Source organism: Molothrus ater, chromosome 20 (genome assembly GCF_012460135.2).
Source record: "Molothrus ater isolate BHLD 08-10-18 breed brown headed cowbird chromosome 20, BPBGC_Mater_1.1, whole genome shotgun sequence".
In the NCBI taxonomy this organism is placed as follows: Eukaryota; Metazoa; Chordata; class Aves; order Passeriformes; family Icteridae; genus Molothrus; species Molothrus ater.
Window position 1 is genome coordinate 2,992,221 of NC_050497.2, and position 5,928 is coordinate 2,998,148.

The window sequence follows — 5,928 nt, forward strand, 5'->3', positions numbered from 1 at the left end:
GTTGGGCACTGCTGGGAGGAGCAGGGAGTTGGACTCAATCCTATGGATCCCTTCCAGCTCAAGATATTCTAGAATTCTATGATTACCCTTATCTGTGGAGGTCTGGAGATATTTGGGTGAGATTTTCATTGAAGAATTTCACAGAAATGTGTCAGAAATAAATTTCTGATGCAGGGTGCAAGTTCTGGGCAGAAAGGCAGCAGTGTCACCGAAGCAGCTGAATGCAGAGGTTGGGATGTGCCCACAGAGGGTGTCAGTAATCCCAGGTTTATCTGCAGACAGGGAATTCCTGCTCATTTCTATCCTCTCCTGGCCTGGGACAATCACCCTGGCTTTGCACAGAGCTCAAGTGAGATTTATTTGGAAACATTCCTACTCTATTCCAGTGCTAAAGGACCCTGCATGTTTTCTGTGGGATGACTCCTGACTTTCTGGCCAGTCCAAGTCAAAAGACACCTGAGTTTTTCTGACAATCTTCCCAGCTGGATGTGTGTCCCCTTTTGAAGCTCATCCATTCAAGCCAGTTAATTTATTTAACAGGAAAACAAATCCTGGGTTGTTTGTCTTGGCTGATCCCAATTTGATATTACAAGGACATCAGAGAGGGCAAAGAGCTCTTACCAATGGTCCAGCCAGCTCAGCACCTTGCCTTCAGTGGAGAGCCACAAGAAATTACTTGGGAAGAATATCAGAACAGAAAAACCAGGCATTCACTGAGTGCAATTCTCCAGTTGCTTCTCATTTGGGCTCGTGGCCTCCCAGATAAAAGGCAGAACTTTTAAATTTTAATCCAGTTGTTCTTTACACCCCTGACATGGCAGAGTTGTAGCATTTTCCTATCATTACCACTATCTTTGATAAAATCACTGGAGCACAGCACTACAAAGGCTTCTATAGATTTGCAAAGCAATGTTTTTCACAGCATCCCTTATCACCATGGGAACAGGCACAACCTGTTTAAACCAGAGACAAATGAGAAAATGGTCTCACTTGGTCAGACCTGGTAGGCTGGATGAGGTGGGTCCTCACCTTCTTGGTGGATGCAGAACTTCTGGACAGCCGTGAGCAGCAGAGATTCTAGTTCTGGAAATTAATCTTTACAATAAAGGAAAGATTTACAAATTCTTGCCTGTGAAAGTTCATTTGACCCCTTAAGGCAGCAAGTGCAGAGCAGTAAATCCACTCTTTGGGAAGCAACACATGGAGATCCCCTACCAAAGTAATCCCCAGCCCTCCTCAACAATGTGATAGCTCTGAAATGCAGGAAAATCCCAATTCCCAATGTCCAGCAGTGACTCTAGAGCAGGCAGTCAGCAGCTCCTGCTCATGACTCAGCAGGTACATCCCTCACTGGGGTAGATGATATTCCAGGGGATAATGGAGGTGTAGCTTGTGGGATGCCACCCTGTGTGGTGCCATGAGGAGGACCCAGTTCTCAGCAAGCTCTTAGGCTTTTACACTCACTCCTGGACTTCAAGTCAGCTCTTCAAACAGAGAAACACCTGTGCTAAACTCATGTAAGGACAACCAGGTGTGATGGCTGCAAAAGGAAAAGAGATCAGTGAATGTCAGTGAGAAAAAACGGGATTTGTGCAAATGAGTGCAATCCAGGTTAAACCAGTTTCTGAGATAAATCTGCTCAGCCCATGGGCACAGCGCTGCAAACCCACAGGGTGAGCTGGAATCTGATGGGAAGGTCCTATAATCACAGAATTCCAGAGTGGTTTGGGTTAGAAGGGACCTTAAAGCTCATCCTGTCCCACCCCTGCCTGGGCAGAGACATCTCCATTGTCCCAGGCTGCTCCAAGCCCTGTCCTGGCCTTGGGCACCGCCAGGGATGGGGCACCCCCATTAAAGAGGGGTTTAGGGTACTCTGGCTGTGTGTTCTGGCTCAGAGGTGGTCCCTGTCCTGGCCTTGGATACTTCCAGGGATGGGGCACCCCTGTTAAATAAGGATTTTGGGTATTCTGGCTGTGTGTTCTGGCTCAGAGGTGGGGATGTGCTTTCAAACATGACAACATCACCCTGCACACCTTTCACACTCTCACCTGCCTGATGATGCTGATTCCCAGAGCACAGTTTCATTCTTCTGACTATTATTGCATCAGTTCTCCCCAGCTCTGGTTCAAAAGGTTAAAGAGCAGGTGCTTGCCCCAAAGTTGCATCAGCACAAGCTGTGTCCTCTGCAGCAAAGAGCTTTGCATAAAAGGGCAGGGAGGCAGAAAACAAGGCAACCACAAAACCAGCAGCTCTAATTATTTCTTGGTAAATATTGCAAGTGATTGCCTTTGTCAGGAGAAATACAAAACATCCTAGCCTGTTGTTAGTACTTATTGTTGTGCTGCTTGGCTGAAAGGAAATGAACTCACTGAGAGCTGAGAACCCATCCATGGGGTCACTGGAAATTCACCCTTGACTGAAGCTGTGATAACTGGAACTTTATCAAAGACAATAATGCCCAATTTTTGAGAGATATATGGGCAGCCCAGCTGCCACTGAAATCCAGGGGAGGTGAAGAGTGTAGGTGCCTTAGGAGGTTCCTGGGCTCATATGAACTGTGTCCATTTCTTGTCAAAGCCATCAGCCATGTTTACATCCATGCAGTTGACTCCCAGAACCTCATCCGAAATCTAAGAGACAAAATGAACCATGATGCCTGTTTTATTTCCCTGAGTGATTCCTGCCATCATCCCAATGGAGGGCCATTGATGGAATCAGGCTCCTTATGGAATCAGGGAGTCACAGAGGGCTTTGGGGAGGAATGGACCTTAGAGATCATCCATCGTCACAATGTCACTCTCAGTTTGTGCAGGCTGAGCAATTCAATCTTGCCCATTCTTGAATTCTGCCTCCCTCTTACTCCTTTATTTGATGCCTTTGTGCAAATCTCTTGGGGCTTCTTGGGCACACCACACAGAGCAGGTTTTGCTGGTGGAAAAGCAGGATTTCCCCTGTCCAGAAGAGCTGGGCACTGATGCCTGAAGGACACTCAAGAGAGCCCATCAACACGAGCCACTGTAACAAAAAGCGTTTTTCTGGCAGTTCTACTTTTCCAAACTTTTTCCTTAGATTTTCCACAGTGGAGCCCTGCCAGACTACATAGATCACAGAATGGTTTGGGTTGGAAGGGACCTTAAAAATCACCTGGTCCCACCCCCTGCCATGGGCAGGAACACCTCCCACTGTCCCAGTTTGCTCAGAGCTCCATCCAGCCTGGAATGAGAGGATTTCCAAGATCCTTTGTGGAGGTGTTTGCAGAGGTCCCAGGATGAGGGAAGAGATGAGGATCTGACTCCATGTTTCAGAAAGCTGACTTATTATTTTATGATATATATTATATTAAAAGAAAATGATATATTATAACTATGCTAAAAGAATAGAAGAAAGGATTTCATCAGAAGGCTTGAAAGGAATAGAAAGGAATAATAAAATCTTGTGACTGACCAGAGAGTCCGAGCCAGCTGACTGTGATTGGCCATTAATTAAAAACAACCACATGAGACCAATCAAAGCTGCACCTGTTGCATTCCACAGCAGCAGATAACCATTGGTTACATTTCGTTCCTGAGGCCTGTCAGCTTCTCAGGAGAAAAGATCCTAATGAAAGGATTTTTCATAAAATGTGTCTGTGACAATCCTTTATCTTCAGTGAGAGACCCCAGTGGGCTCTCCAGCCCCCTCTGAGCTGCAGCTGATTGCACACTCATGAACATGCCAGCACATGTGGAGAGCATTTGATATGGAAATGCAAAATCAGTAAATTGAAATTGAGGTGGCTGCAAAACACCCAGAGCACTTTGAGGATGAATCACCTCGTTGGAGGCTTTGTTTCCTCTGATGAATCACTGAGGGGTTGTGCTTGAGCTGCACATCTCAGCCCTTGGCCAAGGCTGAAAACGTTGTTTGGGTTTATTTTTAAACTGTGTCTATTAGAATCTCTGTCCATTCACATGGTCCTGAGCAGAGGAAATGACACTCCAGTATCTCATTCCCCCCTCTGCTGTGAGGATACCTTTGGCTGGCAGCACTGAATTCTCTTTTGAGGGAGATGCTGCCTATCTCCCATCTCTCATCCCAGCCCCTTGGAGGGTTTCCAGGAATGGCAACATCCTTTACTCATTTTGTTTCTTAAATAAGATCACTGAATAAAAATAGACATCAGACAGGAGGAAAGTCAGGGGAAAAAGGGAAGGTTAAAGCTGCCATTGAGCAGTGTTATCTCCTTGGGAAGCTGCAGAGGGTTTATTCATGCTGTGCTGCTGCCTCCTTGCTCAAAAGAATTATATCACTCAGTCTTGTAAGAATATGGAAAATCAGGTGTATTAAATTAGCTGAAAATTGGTTATGGGGAAAAAAACCACCTCTTGATACTGCAGTGGATGTGCATCATCCATCTCCTTTGGAGAGCAGAGGTGTTAGGAGAGATAATAAAATGCAATAATAAAACAGTACAAATGGAACAGTTATAAAAGTGCAATAACTTCCACAAATTTGTCAGAGACAGTTTGCTCAGTGGGATTTATTGTCTGCTCAAACACACCCAGAGTCCTTCTCCTGTGGCATCCCCCAAACTGGGGAGCTGGAAAACCTCTGGTGCCTTTCAGCAGCACTTGAGAGAGTCAATCCAAGTGGAAACCTCATTTCTGGGTATTAAACCCCTCTGTGTTCTGCTTAATGACCAGAAGAAAATAATACATGAATTGCAAAGCTGGTAGATATGGAATAATTAATATAGTTTAAGTAAAAAAAAAAAAAAAAAAAAAGCAGAGTTATTCAGAATGAGATTTTCAGGCACGTCTAGAGATTTCAAATCACAGAAATTCCAGTTATTCTGTTATAGAACACCAGGAGAACATTCATTTCCCACAAGGATCTCATAATTTCTTGAAAACCAGGCTATTTCTGTGTGATTTCAGCAGCATAATAAAAATATTGAGCCATACAGAAGTACATTCAGACTCTCATGCATACTCTGGGATCTAATTAATAAAAAAATAGAAGAGGATTGTATCTATTTCAAGGTCATTAAGAGAGAGAAAAGGAACATTTACATTTGCTGGCGTGAGTGTGGCTCTTAAAGTCTCTGCAATCTTGGCCTGAGAAAATCCATGAGGTGGATTTGGGTCAGGAGGAGGAAGTGCTCATGTATGGATTTGGGTAGCAGCAGGAAACAAGCACTGGAGCCCAGGAGTGTGGAGGGAAAAGCTCAATTCCAGAGTGCTGTGAGGGGCAGTGACACTGGCACAGTGCCACACACACCCCAAACGGGCACAGACAGGCAGCACCACCACAAAAGCATCACTGAAAGGGATCTTACCCACAAAATCTGCAGGAAAATTATAGGATTTAAGGCAGACAGCGTTTTTTAGATCATATAATTGGACACACTATTCAGGAAAGGGCACAGAGTTTCATCCCAAAGCCTGGAAAATGAGAATTGTGCTGAGCATCAGGTGGGGGCTGAGCTGTGGGGCTGGGTCAGGCTGGAGCAGCATCCTGCACCTGCATGTGGCCCTGTCACCCACCCAAGGGACAGTGTGAGGCACCCAGGGGTGGGGATGAGCAGTGGTTTTGGAAGGGAGGACACTGGGAAGGGCAGCTTGGGTGTCTTTGAGACACAGATCCGAGGATTTGGGTTAGGACAGGCAGGGCTCTGGAGTGGTTCAGCTGTAATAATCAGAATTTCCCAATGTGTCAGTATGAAATATTAATAATTGGCCATGGAAAGAAGTGGAACTATGAACTAAAGCTTGGTCAGTCTGATTTAGGGAATTATTATTTGTGTTCCCTGTGCATGAGTGTTGGAAGCTTTTGATAAACGAGAGATGAGAGATCTGAGGTCAGATTGAAAACAACCAAACCTTTCTAGGGACCACATCATCTCTGGTTAGACTTCACTGGGAGAGCAGAGTTACCCCACAGCTGAAT